The sequence below is a fragment of the Ursus maritimus genome, unplaced genomic scaffold (genome assembly GCF_017311325.1).
Source record: "Ursus maritimus isolate PB19 unplaced genomic scaffold, ASM1731132v1 scaffold_16, whole genome shotgun sequence".
NCBI lineage: Eukaryota > Metazoa > Chordata > Mammalia > Carnivora > Ursidae > Ursus > Ursus maritimus.
Window position 1 is genome coordinate 32,296,309 of NW_024424008.1, and position 16,554 is coordinate 32,312,862.

Genomic DNA, 16,554 nt, shown 5'->3' on the forward strand with positions numbered 1-16,554 from the left:
TATTTTTTGGGTTTTGTGAGCATATGGTCTCTGTCAAAATGACTCAGTTCTGTCATCGAGAAACAAAAGCAGCCATAGACAATACATAAACATGGGTGTGGCTGTGTTCCAATAAACTTTAAAAAAGCAGGCTGTGGTTTCGCTGATCCCTACGCTATTCTAGTAATGTTAGGTGCCCAGTTATATCCTCTATTTACTTACCTGCTACGTGGTGCCTTGTACATAGTTGATACTCAGTGCAAAATCTCTGAATAAATGGCTTAAATTATTGTATCACATTAATTTCAATGCAGGACAAGTATTATTTCAGGATTATTTGCTAACTCTTGGGTTTCAAGGTTTTTCCCCATTTTTTTTCATTATAACAAATATCTCTTCCATCTAAGTCTGAAAGCTCTGATATTCATTATTTGGAGAAAATGGGAACTGTTAAACGTTCTAATCTGTAGCATAAATTGTATATGTAGTTATTTTCAAGACTGTGGACAATGTAAAGGGAGAGGACCAACTTCTGGGGGTATACCTCTGTTCCATCTGGAAGCAAATGATTTCATTTTTCTCCAAAGGGAAATTGTTTCTCGGCCACCCAGTGATAGAAAGTTCTATTGTTCTGTCACAAACTAGTAGTGATTTAATCATTCCTTTTGTATTATTATGTGACTGATTTATGCACTGATATACTGATGTGTGTGTGTGTGTAGGTTGGAGTGGGGAGTGGTAGTGATTGTTCATAATACAAGACTATGGTGAGTATCCAGTAGACATTTAATCAATCAATAGATTGATTAACATAGTGGTAGAGAAAAGAAAACAAATACCCCAATTCTTTCTTCTTTGGAATGTCTCGTCACTTAACTAGTACTGTACAATTTAACACTTTTGTAGGCTCTCTAGATTAAATTCTGTAGTGGTTTTAGGTGTAAAGTTTTATTTATTCAATACTGTTTCCTAAAATAGTTTTTACTTCTTGACTTTAATTCCTCTTGTTCCCATTACTGAAAATACTCCAGTCTGATTGCTGGTTTTGCCTTTTCTCACACACATTTACACACAAGTGGTGTAATAGGTAAATCTCAAACTGCATTGGCTGAGAACACAGTGAGTGATTAAGAAACTCTAGAGGAAGATTCTACAGCTCAGAAGGCTGGTTTAGGGCTGATTCAGGGGGCTAATCATGATAGGTAAAGAAGAAATGTCTTAAGTTTGAGTCCAGGGAAATTCGAGAGAGGACACAAATGGAATGAATATTTAAGACACTAGACGCCAAATGTCTCCTTCTCTCCCTTATGAGCTTTCTTCCAAGTAGCTCATTGCTTTTAGGGGTATGGACTCTTTTAGTACAGTGGAAGCTATAATGAGATTTGCTTTAAGAGTGATTTAAAGCAAGGGCACAAGCTGGTACTGCTTATGTCTGAGTTAGACAAACAAATAGGATTACCCAATAAAGTGAGTATAGCTTAAACTCCATATTTAAAAATATATATATATATATATATTCTTGGGGGCACCTGGCACATTTGGTTAAGCATCTGACTCTTGCTTTCAGTTCAGGTTCTGATCTTGGGTTTGTGAGATCAAGCCCCATGTTGGCTCTGTGCTCAGGGTTTCTCTCTCCCTCTCCCACTGGTCCCCAGCCCCCACGCTTGCACACTCTCTCTCCCTAAAATAAATAAATAAATATTTGATAAATAAATAAATAAAGATTTAAAAAATATGTTTACCTAATTGATACATTTTTTCTATGTGATACTCCTGATATGATGATATAAATTGCAAACCCACAGTCTAGAGAAAATACTTTTTTTTTTATCTTTCTTTTCTTTATTATGTAGGTGAGAGAGTATTTGAGTAATTTGTTCAAGGTTACTTTTGACCAGAGAAATAAAGAGACTTTCTTAAAATGACAGTGAAGAGAGGCATCTGGGTGGCGCAGTGGTGAAGCATCTGGCTCTTGGTTTCGGCTCAGGTCGTTATCTCAGGGTCATGAGATTGAGCCCCGAGCTGGGCTCCATGCTCAGCAAAGAGTCTTCTTGAGACTCTCTCCCTCTGCCCCTCCCCACTGTGCTCACTCATGTTGTCTCTCTCTCTCTGTCTCAAATAAATCAATAAATCTTAAAAAAAAAATCACAGTGAAGAGCCATGGTGCAATCAGAGCGCACCTGGATTGAAATATCAAGTTGGTTCCTACAATCAACAAAATTTTGAATTTATGTACAGTAAAATTTACTTTTTGGTATACAGTAACATGAGTTTTGAAAAGTGAATGCAGTCATATAACTGTCACCATGGTCAAGATAAAGACAGTGCCATCACTCTCCAACCTTCCCTCTTGCTGTCCCTTTGTAATCAAGCCATCCCCCAGCCCCAACCCCGTGGCAACCATTCATCTGTCCTCTGAACTTTTTTCCTTTTTCTAGAATGTTACGCATGTATGGAGTTGCGTGATACATTGTCTTCTGAGTCCGGCTTCTTTCCTTATAGCATAATGCATGTGAGATTCATCCATATCATTGCGTGTACCGATCATCAATCCAATCCTCTTATTGCTGAGTAGTGTTCTACTTCTGGATGTATTATGATTTTTTAAAATCTAGTCACCAGTCGAGAAACATTTTGGTTGCTTCCAGTTTCTGGCAATTATAAAATGCTTTAAAGATGATGAATAAAGATACCATAAACATTTGCTTTCAGTTTTTGTGTGAACATAAGTTGTCAATACTCTTGGGTAAATACCTCAGCATGGAAATGCTGGGTCATATGGTGGGTGTAAGTTTTATTTTAGAAGAAACTGCCAAACTGTTTTCCAAAGTGGCTGTACCATATTGCAGTCCTATCAGCAGTGGAGGATTGTTCTAGTTGCTCAGTTTCTTCATCAGCACTTGGTATTGTTAGTTGGTATTTTATTTTTTTCATTCTAGTATCTATGTAATGGTGTTTCATTGTGATTTCAGTTTACATATCCCAGATGGAAATGATATTGATGATTTTTCATTTAAGTACATGCTATTTGTATTAGTTTCTATATATTGTTAGTGTAACAAATTAGCACAATTTTTGGCTTGTAAAAACAACACAGATTTATTATCTCATAGTTCTGGAGGTTAGAAGTTTGAAATCAGTTTCACCAGACTAAAATCAAGGGGTTGGCAGGTCTGCATTCCTTCTGGAAATCTATGGGAAGATCCATTTCCTTGCCTTTTCTAGCTTTGGTAGCCTGCTTGCATTCCATGATTTATGATTCCTTCCTCTGCCTTCAGAACCAGGATTTAAATCTCTTTTTGATGGCCTCTGCTTTCATACGTATATCTTCAATCTCTGACTCTGATCTTCCCTCTTATAAAGAACATCGTGGCCCCAAATAATCTTTTTATTTCAAGATCTTTTATGTAATCACACTTTCCAAGTCTCTTTTATCTTTCTTTATCCATTGCATATACATTTAGAAGTTTATTTCTTGCTAAATAGATAGACCTTTTAAAAAAATTTTTTTTTTTTTGGTTTGAGAGAGAGAGAGAGCACACGTGAGAGGTGGGCATGGGAGGGGCAGAGGGAGAGGGAGAAAGAGAATCTTAAGGACCGTGAAATCATGACCTGAGCTGAAATCAAGAGTCAGACACCTAACCAACTGAGGCACTCAGGCACCCCAATAAATAGACCTTTTAAAAATTGTTAAGCAATGTTTCTGGCAATTTTCCTTCTAATGGAATCTAGTTTGTCTGATACTAATATAGTTACTACCGCACACTTTAGATTAGTATTTGCAGGGCATCTCCTCCCGTTGTTTTGCTATTCATATTTAAGGTAATAAATGACCTAATCTGATTGGATTTTTGTTTACTGTTTCATTTCTTTCTGTTTGTTCTTATAGTTTTGTTTCTCTGTCTCCCTTTTTCCTGTTTTCTTTTGAATTATTTGAGTATTTTAATATTTCCAATTTCCTGACTAAATTTTTGGCTGTATCTCATTGTATTTTTTTTTAGAAGTTATCCTAGGGACTAAAATATACATATCTTACTTTTCACCATCCTCTTAGAGTTAATATTTCATCACCTCAAAGAAAATACAGAAGCCTTATAATATACTCCATTAATTTCCTTTTTTAATGTTGTACTTGTCATTTGTAATATATCTATGTTCTTTGAACTACCTACCAGACAAAATATAACAGAGTAATAATTTTGATAGTCATTCATATTTTAAAGCAATCAAAAGGGGAAAACAATCATCGTGCATTTGCCCACATCGTTACCATTTCTTTTGTTCTTCCTTCATTCTTGAAATTTCAAGTTTCCCTGTGCTGTCATTTCCTTTTTGCCTAAAGAACTACTTTTAACATTTCAATTGGAATAAGTTTTAGATCAACATATTCTCTTAGCTTTCCTTCATTTGGATTTTTTTTTTTCTTTATTTCATGAAAGGTATTTTTATTGAACAGCATTTTAGGTTGATAGTTTTTTTCTTTTTTGAACTTTAAAGGTCCCGTTCCACTCTCTTCTGGCCTCCATGGTTTCTGATGAGACATCCACAGACGTTTGAATCATTGTTCCTCTAATGTAATGTATTATTTTCTATTTATGCATGCAAATATAGAGAAAATCATTTATTTTCATCAACTTAATTATGACATATCCTATTATGTTTTCTTTGAGTCTCTCCTGTTTGGCATTTGCTGAACTTTACAAACATATGCCCTTACATCTTTAACTATATTTGGGAAGTTTTCAGCCATTATTAATGCAAATACATATATATTTTATTTGTATCAATCTTTTTTGGGAACTGCAGTGATACGAATATTAGACCTTTTGATATTTCTCACAGGTTCAGGAGGCTGTGTTATTTTATATAGATATTTTTTTCTCATTCATTTTTAGATGGGATTATTTCCATTGTTCTGTCTTCAAGCACACTGATTCTTTTTTCTTCTTCATTATTCTATTGATCTCATTCAGTGGATTTTTAAAGTTTCCGGTGTTTTACTTTTCAGTTCTAAATTTTCTATTTGTTTCTTTTTACAGTTTTTATTTCTCTAGTGACAATTTCTGTCTTTCCAATTCATTTCTAGAGTGTTTATTTTTATCACATAGATTATGCTTAGAATAGCTGATTTAAAGTTTTATCTAGATTATCTAAGGGTTGGCGCCTGTTCATCATCTGTTTTAAGTTGTTGCCTATTCCTGCTTCTTTGTATACTGATTCATTTTGAATTATATCCTAGACATCTGAGTCCTACTAAAAACCTCTAAAAATGTTTTTTGTTTTGGCTATCAGTCATTAAAGTTAAATTCCAACAGCAAGTTCTAGCTACATTCAGTATCAGTTTAGTTTGCAAATCCTTTTTTATGCTGTTTCAGGTCTGCTCTCTGTGTGTACTCCACAGGGGTCTAAGTTTGGGAATTGAGTATTGGTTTATATAGATGTTTACTTCTCACAGCCTTTTCTGTGTTTCTTTGTGTCAATTCCATGCACAGCCTGTTTGGGGATGAGAGTCTGGGACTTGTGTTGGTTCATGCACAGAATTAAGCAAATGCTTTCCAGCTTTCTTCTCCCTTGAACCTACCTCCCACCTACCAGCATGCCTGGCATCTCTTTTCCCAGTTTTACTGGCCAGAAAAGTGGGGCTTTCCTCTAGTGTTAGCCTCCTGCTCTGTCATCCAGATCTTCGTGAGTGCCGTAGTCCTGAAGGAGAAGTGGCAAGAGAAGAAAAAGATAAAAGTAACAGCTTTCGTTCACACTCTTTATACACAGGGCACATTTTCTGAGTTCCTCTGGACATTTTCTTGTTCTTTCTTTTGGGATTTTAGATTCCCATACTGATGCTGCAGGACTGAAGTTTGATGACTGGGGCTGCCCATAGGCAGGGCAGGGAGAGAGGAGAAAAGAGAAACATAATGAAGCTTCTCTCCATACTCTTCAGCTCACGGGGGGGGATCCTTTTCTGGTCTTTTGGCTAGAAGCCAGGAGCTCGTCTCCAATATTTTGCTCTGTGCAACTGCTGCACTGTTCTGTAACTGGGGCCTCATTCTGTTCAAGCTGATGGAGGAGGGAAACAAATATGGAGAATCATTCCCCTTATGGATCCGTTTTCACATTTTGTCTTTTATCCATCCCCCCACTCCTCCTGCTATAATTTTTTTTCACTGTCTTCCGATAATTAATTTTTAACAGTTTTTATTTTAATTTCAGCTAGTCAACATACAGTGTTATATTAGTTTCGGGTGTACAATACTGTGATTCAACAACTCCATACATCAGGTAGTTAATTTTTAAATTCTGCCTGCCTGGAGTTTTTAATTGTTATCATTTGGAAAAATTGGCCGAGGGCACTTAATCCACCTTGGACTGCACTAAGTATGGTTACTAATATTTTGATTCTGATTTCCTCATTTTCTTCTTAGAGAGGTAGCAGAGTGTCGTGAATGTAAGGAGGTTCTAGGACCAGGAAACCTTGCTTTGAATTATGGTGCCACTGCTAACTATAAAAGAGGACTAAGCCTTTTTAAAATTTGTGAACGGTAGTCACTTACTTATAGTTATTTGAGGATTAAATAAGGTAACATATAAAAAGTGATTAGAGTAGTAGCTGATACTCAGGCCATGATGTTGCACAATTATATTCTACAGGGCACCGTTTCAGTGAATGGTGAGCCTGAAGTTGTGCAGTGTGATGGGGGCTCCTGAGGCAGTTGTCGTCTTCATCTTCATCATCATCATCATCATCACCATCCTGTCTTCTCTTAATTCCTGTGTTGTTTTACACTTCTAATTGAAAACCAAACCTATCCTTATTTATGTTTTTAAACAGCTGTCCTCTCAAGTAGAAGATCATGATTGAACAAATGTGGTTGTAAAGATCATTTTCAATGTACCAGCTACTCTTTTTTTTTTTAAGATTTTATTTATTTATTTGACAGAGAGAGAGACAGCCAGTGAGAGAGGGAACACAAGCAGGGGGAGTGGGAGAGGAAGAAGCAGGCTCCCAGTGGAGGAGCCTGATGTGGGGCTCGATCCCATAACGCTGGGATCACTCCCTGGGCCAAAGGCAAATGCTTAACGACTGAGCCACCCAGGCGCCCCATCAGCTACTCTTATCTTGAACAAAAAATAATACATAAATATTTTTCAGAGAGATTGATGCTTCTTACAAACTTATGTTCAACTGGTTCAGTCACCAGCAAAGGAGAAAGAAATAATCTGGTTCTCCTCTTGATTGGAAGCTTCCTGCCCTGTTGCTGAGGCAGGGCATTCTTTGGAAAGATGCTTCTATGGTGTGTGGCATCTCATTGGTGATTCTTTTCTCTTCCTAATGTGACTTATCACCAATCTTCCATATGCTTGAGCTGAGTCTCTTAGGAGGATTTAAATGCAGTTTCCCCAGGAGAATTTTATACCCAAAACATAATTACACATTGATCTGGTCACAAATCCTTATGTCAGTACTCATTTCCATCTCAGATTCTTTGAAAACCCAAGAGACTGTCACAGAGTTATAAAATACAATGTTGATTTCTATTGGGAGTTTTTCTTAGATTAGAGGATGAAGGAATTTTAAATGTCTAATTCAAAAGATGTTTAAAATTTTTTGATCTTTAGGAAATGTTTGTGTACCTCTCTATACCCCATTGTCTTTTAATGATTCCTTCCTTTATGCTCAAAATCACATTACGGCTATGAATGCAAGTTTAAGAATCTTGTATTTGAATGCTTACTCTGCCTGTTACTAGGCACAACTTATCCTTTTTGTATCCCAGTTGACTCATCCATAAAATGGAGATAGTATATTTCTTTCCTTATAAGGTAGTTAGGTTAATAACAATTTATTTACAGGGCCTGGAATAGCCTCTGATGTATAAATATGTGTGACTTTACTCCTGTTTTACAGACGAGGAAAGTAAAGTACGGAGAGGTTAAGAAACTATTAGTCGCTATGCTGTGCGGTCTCTTCCATCCACCTATTCATAAGTTTCAACTATAATGTTAATAAAATTTTTACTTTCTTTTTGTGGCATTGATCTTAGCGATTTTTAGCAATGCAGAAGATATGACAAAGTGTCACCATATTAAATATTAACTTACTTATCCCCTCCCTTCCATGTGTCCTTAAAAAAAAAAAAAAAAGCTACTGGATAAAGAAAAAAATAAACGTTTGAACAAAGCGATGTTTGCAGCTATGACACCTTTGAATATGCGATGCTTGGAGAAATTGGAGCTGAACATCAGGAATGCTTGTTTAATTAGTTATTTGTAAAGTCAGTAAAAAACTTTGGAGATCTCTTTCGTTAGCAAAAAAAAAATGGATGCGATGTTTTTAACAAAAGTTATGTTTCCTGAGGCATTCACCGTTTCCTTGCGGGATCATGTTACTTGGGATCTTATTCTCCTCTTAACGGTATCCTACAGATAGGTTCTATTTATTCTTTTTTGGGGGGGCAAAGCCTTTGCTGGAAATGTGGTCAAGGGACTGAAAACCATTAAAGCAGCAGGGGATCCCTCGAACTTCTGCCGCTGAACTACTGCCCTTCCCCTCCCCCTTCCCAAGCACGTAAGCAGACCTGAGTGAGGCTGCAGAAGGAAATTGTTCTTTTACTTATATTGAGCTGCTTCTATGCTTATTAACATTTTACAGAGAGTCCTGAGACTCTTAGGCTTTCCTGTTCTTCAACTTTAACCTGTTGGGTATTTGTGTTAAGCAAAACTGACTGATCTCTTACTGAGATGTACTTTAAAAATCGTGTCACCTTTCAGATCAAGAAGATTTCCATTGTGGTCAGGTGCTATCGACTTTATCAACCAAGTCACAAGAACTCTTGGAATTTTAGCCAAATAAATAGCGTTATTTAGTACTGGTTGTGACCCATGGACTCTGCCAAGTGTTTTGTGGGCTCATTTATTCTCACAATGTACCTAAGAGGTAGGTTTTTTGTTTTTGTTTTTTTTCTAGAGAGAGAAAGAGAGAAAGCACAAGCAGGGGGAGCAGCAGAGGGAGAGGGAGAAGCAGGCTCTCCACTGAGCAGGGACCCCGATGCGAGACTTGATCCCAGGCCACTGGGATCATGACCTGAGCCACAGGTAGATGCTCAACCGACTGAGCCATCCAGGCCCCTGAGGTAGGTATTATTATTATTATTCCCATTTACAGGTGAGGGAACCACAACAAGAGGGGCTGAGTAACTGAGGACGCCCATCTAATAAGTGAGATGCAACGAGCTGAACTCTGATGTCTGTGACTCTAAAGCCTGAGCTCAGTTTTTCAGCTCTGTGTCACCCCACCCCTGCTTCCATTTAGTTGGCCAACTCAGATGAAAATATACATCATGAGGGGGCGCCTGGGTGGCTCAGTTGTTAAGCGTCTGCCTTCGGCCCAAGGCATGATCCCAGGGTCCTGGGATCGAGCCCTGCATTGGGCTCCCTGCTCTGCTGAGAGCCTGCTTCTTCCTCTCCCACTCCCCCTGCTTGTGTTCCCTCTCTCACTGGCTGTGTCTGTCAAATAAATAAATAAAATCTTAAAAAAAAAATCTATCTCTATCTATCTATCTATCTATCTATCTATGTCTATCTCATGAGTCACCTTTTCGGGCCCATGTATCGATATAAGAACCTTGTGATAGAATGAGTAGATAGGTGACATTGCTTTATGTTTCTCCTTCTATGAAATTTTCCTATTTATGCCTATAAATAACCTTGGAAAGAACTCTTTATGCATAAAACATTTAATGAATAATTGATATGATATGCAGGTAAATCCCAATGCTACCTCTGGGGTCAGAGCATTTTAGTTATTTTTGAGAGTCTGAGGAAAATTAATTTTTCGACAGAAATTCCCTGATCCAGGCACGGGTGTCCCAGTCATTATGCTGTCTTGGAGGCACATGTCTGTGCCTGGCCACTGACTTAGTTTGCTGGTACTGTTATTCTCTGCCTGATCTGAAGATTAAACAACTGGTACAATACACCTAAATGTAATTCCAATGGGTACTGTTCAACGTTACTTTAGATTTGAAAACCATGAGATTGTCAATGCCCAGTTATGAGCTTGCCGGTTTCTTCACTCTCTGGCATCCTCTGCAGGCAATATTTAGGCCTGGAATACTGAGCCAGGTGATGATAGCCTGACAGGTCCTCTGTGTGTGTGTGTGTGTGTGTGTGTGTGTGCGTGCGCGCGATCGTGTGTAACTTTAATCATATTGTTCAAGGGCTTTGGAAATTATCTGCTCATTTATATTATAGAGGCCTTTTGAAAATCCAGTCAGTATTGTGTTTTATCAGGAACCCATTGTATTTAGCTTTATACCTGCTGAACAAAATAAAAGGCAAAGTAAAATGCTTTTTGCCCAGATGAGGCATTGAATTTCAAAAGGGATTTTAGAGCACAGGTTTTGCATAATATTGATTAATCATCTTCTGTTGTGCTGTTCTGTGTCACAAAATACATAAAATAACACATATAGATACCATGCAGGGAAACAACTTTCTAAAGACAAATATTTATTTGCCAACTTATTCATTCACTCATTTCATTTTTCAACAATATATTGAGCTCAAATTTGGTAACAGTGAGCTAGTTACCAGTGATACAAGGATAAGTAAGACAAGATACTAGACTTTGAAGAGATTATGATTTCATAGGAGACCAGACATGTAAGGAAACAATTACCATGGGCTGTGATTAGTTACAATGCCTGTCTGTACAAGGTACATATGGCAACATTTTCTCCTGTCAGGATGAATATTTCATAAATATCACTTTCAGTGGTGGCATAATACAGTTTTACGTAAATATTTCATCATAGACCTGACCATTTCTAAACTTGTGGAAATCTATGTTTCTACTCTAATATTTTACTGTAATAAATGGTGCTCCAGTGAACTTTTGGTTTGTTTCTCTATTTTCTTTTGCATAGATAATTGGAATAGTTATTGCTGAGTCAGTGAGTATCAAAATTTTAAGCCTCATGATACATATCTTAAATTGTTTTAAATGTTATGGATTTATACCCCCCTACAATAAATCTGCCTGTTTTGCTGAATCCTGGACCAACACGATACAGTTATTTATATGTACTACATATAATATTATGGTCTGGAAAAATCCTTGCAAATTAGATAAATAAAAATTGTATTTCATATTGGTTTCTATTTCATATTGGAATTTTCATGTTTTTTTTGTTATCTAGCTATATTTTGTTGTTGTTGTTGAATTGTCTGTTCTTTGCTATAGTATCTGTTAAAGCATTGGTATTGTTCTTATTGATTGAATGAATTCTTTGCACATTAACAATATTAAACTTTGACCATCATGTGTTTTTATTTTCTATGAACCCCCACAAACAAAACCACACAAAGCAAAATATTTATTTCATCCCTAAACTGTGCCAAGAATACAAAGTAAAAACAAGGCACATATCAACGCACAGTCTTATTTGGGGAAGGCAAACCGCATCACTAACCACGTTAAAATGTGATAATATACTCATGAGAAAACTGTGAACACAGTGTTCTGAAGAAGCTAAGAAAGGATCACACTGGAGTGTGTTAAAAATATGCTTTTTTGTACTCAAACTTCATTTTAATTTGGCTCAAATACCTCACCCTATCTGGATGGTGTCCTTTGTGTCTATAAGTGTGAGATTCTAAGGAGGGTTTTTCATGTTTCAATAAGGCTCAGTTTTTGTCTACCCAACATATGAACCCTCTTTTGTGTTTGGAGAATCCCCCTAATTTTTTTTAAAGATTTTATTTATTTATTTGAGTGAGTGAGAGAGAGTGAGCATGAGTGGGGAGCGGCAGAGGGAGAGAGTGAAAGACTCTGAAGCAGACTCCTCACTGAGTGCAGAGCCCAACGCAGGGCTCGATCCCACAACTGGGAGATCATGACCTGAGCCGAAACCAAGAGTCAGATGCTTAACCGACTGAGCCACCCAGGTGCCCTGAGAATCCCCCTATTTTTAAGTTTGGGGTTAGGCGGGATGGGACGTGTATAATTCCCATTCGGTAACCTCCTTATGTAAATTTATAACTGAGTTGTGGCTTAATGTCCAGACCTGGCTCCTGAGGCCTCTTCTCCCAGGAAGCTAGGCTAGTGGAGAAGTTCTTTTGGCAACAAGAGCAGCAGTGACCCAACAGCACCCTCAGAACAGGTGGCACTGTCCACGTCCACTGAAAGCCATGCAGTAGCACACGCTGTAGACTCCTGGGATCCTGGGAGCAGCAGATTCTGTGGCACCGTTTGAGCTATAGTTCACGTGTCGTGGCTTTTTCTTTCTTTCTCCTTTTTCTCATCCAGGTCCTCTTGGTAATTCTATAAGGTACCCGACAACCTTTACTTCAGTTTCTTTTTCTTTTTTTAATTTAAATCAAGTATTGGTGTTTGTTGCTTGCAGTTAAGCATCTTGCCCAGTATAGGTATTATGGCTAGCTTAATATGCATGTGAAGCAGACATGACTCGAACAACTTGCCCAATTTAGAGGCTCACTGGCTTGCTCAGACCTATTTTCCAGAGATGACAAGTGAGGTCTAGAGAAAACTAGCTAGAACACAAAGCTCCCCTGCAGCCACACGATGACAGAACTAGGGCTAGAACCCTTGCCTCTTAACAAGAGATATTCTCCTCTTTGTGCTTTTCCTCAGTACTGACACATTGATTTCTGTGTTTCTTTGACTGGTCCCTGTTTGCCTAGGTCCCATTAATTAGATCGTGTGCTTCTTGGGACAGATCCTTTGTCCTCTCCTAACCCCCATTGTCCTGTATAGGGTAGGAGACACAAAGGGTACTTTGCCAGGCACCTGTGGGGCTGAAGTGAAGCTCAATGGAGTGTATGAAAAACAAGTATGTCAAAGTAAATTCGATTTAATTCAATTAATCAAATATATCATATAATATACTACAAAGCTAAGACATCACTCTCTATTCAAGGATATAGATATATAGGGAGAGAGACAGAGAAAGACAGACACAGAAATTCTCCCCCACCCATTCTCTCTCTCTGTATATGTATATGGTCAATCTGTCTATTATTTATCAATCTGTTATCTATCTATATAGCAGAAATAAGTAAGTCTTACATAGAAGGCAGATGATAAGTGAAGCCATTTGACTTTTTTTCTCTGATTTAATAAACTTCATACTGGTTAGTTCATTAAAAGGTAGCGAGTTTGGCAAATTCCTGTACATTCCCTTCTTAAAAAATCATTAGAAAATGATTTCTGATGCCTTTAAGAAAAAAATAATAAATCAGGTTTTTAATCATGCTATAGGATTGATATATTCAACATTTCTGTCTAAAAGTAACATTAGCTCAATCCAACTAACCATTTGGGTAATAACTCAAACTGAGAGAAGGAGTACTAAGGTTAATTACACACTTTTTCTACAGCTCTATAATTGCTTCATTCATTTTAATTTTGCATCCCTAGGTAAGCTTCTGGCTGTTTGAATCCAGAGGCCTCCTACTGTGTGTCAGAAATTGCTCGTACTTCTTTGACTTCCCCTAGAGAAGCCAGCCCAGGATTTGAGCCAGGTAGGCACACCAGGACACCATGCATACTTCCTTGATTAATACTAAAGCAAAAAGCACTGGGGAATGACTTTCTCTGATAGAGCTTTTTCTGGGCACGTGTCCTTTTGCAGTTATGAAAAGATCATTTTTATTACAGATTTCAGTATTCTTGGTATCTGAAAATGTCAGAGATGATTTGGTGATTGGTTTGAGGTATATACAAATTTACTTATTCAGAAATTAAGAATTTTTATTTTGTTACCTTTTATAATTTTAATATATGGAGTATACTCACACAGAATTCTAGTAATATATGCACCCAAATCTTTACATTTATCCTGAGATCCACAATCTAAATATTTATTAGTTTAAGTCTGGATCAGAGATGAATTCATTTGAATGAGCTAAGTGTTGCCTTTTGGTATGAAATTTCAATATACAGAGGAAATACACAAGTATTACTTATTAATGGCTGTTAATGGCCCCTAACTGCACAGTGTTTAGAGCAACAATCACTGCCTTGTTTTGAAGTGTAAACAGAAGATTATCCTTTCGTATGTAAATTGGTATTTTCTGCCTGGACATAGGCAGTCTTCAATTTGTGACATTCGCAGTTCTCATTCTTCCCAGGTCATCACATTATGCCTCAGTAGGGCAGCAGGCAGTGTGCAAATGAACTGACTTTAGGCTGGTTGTTTCCAGAACACTCACTTGAGGGTTCTTCTCCCCTGTTCAGTTGATGCGTAACTGCTAAAAGTCAAGGGCAACAGCAGTTAAACTGGATGGTTCTTTCATTCGTGTATATTAGGTCAGAGGGAAAAGTTCTGTGTGTACAAACGAGCTGTGTAAAAGGGAAGGGGAAGAAGGAAAAAAGGTACCCCAAATTGTTAGTCCAAAAAAAAAAAGTGCCTATGCATGACATTGTGCCTCTAATAAAATGCCCAAAGTTATATTGGGCAATGGCAGCTTAATGAGAGAAACACCTGGCTTCCAAAGATGGCCGCTATGAAAGAATCAGTCCTTACCCAGTTATATAAAGCGGGCACAGAATTGCGGCTGTGAGTGCAGGTTTTGGAGTCAGACTGCCTGGGAAGGAATCCTTTGCTCCCCCATTACCTTTCTGTGACCTTGGGCAAATTATTTAAGCGCTCTGGACCACTCTAAGTCATTATGGGACTCTTACAATTATTGTACCTAACTCACAGGCTGGTTGTCAAAATTGGATCATGGTAATCCATATCGGTCCTCTAAAAAGAACCTTGTCCAATAAATGCTGGTTATTATTCTCCTTATGACACATAATATAAACTATAACCACTAAAAAGAACCATATAAACTTCTTCGTAGTCTTTTAAAATAATTGGATAATTGAAATAAACAAATCTAGAGATGGAAGCGACAGAGTTGTGGTTAAGTTTCCTATCTTTCCTTTCTCTGTGGTATATTGGAAAGAGACTGGAACTTGGGTTTGAATCCCCGGTTCCTTTGCCTATGTACTTACGAGCTGTGTGAATGAGACTAATTTCCTTGACCTCTCAGCATCACTGCCCTCCTTTTAACTGTAGTGATGGGCCTACTTTTCTCAGTATGTTCATGGGAAGTCCAACTTAGATGGTATATTATATGTTAATAGGCCAGAATGGCGACACTACAAATGTGTTTTTTTTTTTTCTCTCTGGGTCAAAACAACACAATTTGACTTGAGTTTAACACAATAAATACCAAAGTTCTGCACCTTAAAAAAGTAGTCAGATGTTTGTTAAAGAAAAATTCTCAATGTACATGATATGTGTAAAAACAGAATGTGAGAGAAGTAAAAAGATGTAGGGATTACCGAAAATTCTAATATCCAAAGAGAATCACTCCTGACACTGGCAAATGCTATTTTTCCAGATATTGCTCTACCTATAAATATTTATATTTCTATGTATAGATTGTTCTATAAGTAGGTTCTAAAATACATGTTTTCCTGTAACTTGATCCCATCTTGAATATATTGTAGCTGTCTTTCTAATCAATGCGTACAGATCTACAACCTTGTTTTTAATGACTGCATAGGATATCGTTTTAAATTTCTTATAGAATTGACTTAATCATCATCAAATTGATATTTAGGTTATTTGCAGTTTGTCTCTCTGAAAACAGTGCTGTAACACCGCACACACATATAACACTTGTGCACAAACATCTTTCTGTGCTTGAGCAATTTTCTGCGCGTGAGTTCTGATAAGTAGAATACTACAAGGTAGACGCAGTTTCTGGTTTGCTGTAATTTCTTACCCTAATTGCGTATGTTTCTTTTTTTTTTTTTTTTTAAGATTTTATTTATTTATTCGACAGAGATAGAGACAGCCAGCGAGAGAGGGAACACAAGCAGGGGGAGTGGGAGAGGAAGAAGCAGGCTCATAGCGGAGGAGCCTGATGTGGGGCTCGATCCCAGAACGCCAGGATCACGCCCTGAGCTGAAGGCAGACGCTCAACCGCTGTGCCACCCAGGCGCCCCTTCTGGTGTAATTAATAAGAGCAAACATCATTATTTTATGAGATTGTTTTTCTTTATGTCAGAGGGAGCAGTTAAAGGGCTTAGGAAGGGATAAAAGGACTAACGCATCAGGCTCAGGCCCTATATATAGTGTTCCTAGCCCCAGGGTGGAGAGTTGAAGGTGCTGTTGAGTGAGAGAAACTCATAGAGAGCATGTCTGGTCCAAGGCAGCCAAAGGACAAACAATGTGGCCTCTGTCCAGTGGAGGTGCTTACTACAAGGGGTACATAAAAAGAAAAGAAGGTAACAACAACCAAAAACCAGTAAAATGTTCTCAAAATGTTTCCAGATTTCCCCAAGTAACTTCCATCTTTTTCAAAGGCAACCTGATATAAACCTCCAGAGAATTCCTTTTAGGTTTCAATATTTTTATAAAGGTGCTTCTTAACATTCTGATCTAGTTCAGGAAACAATGTCAGGGATTATGAGTCATACAAATTTTATATCATATGCTAAAACTGGATATATATTAAATTATGAAAGTTATTTATTGGGCCCTGATGATGTGGCAGCAG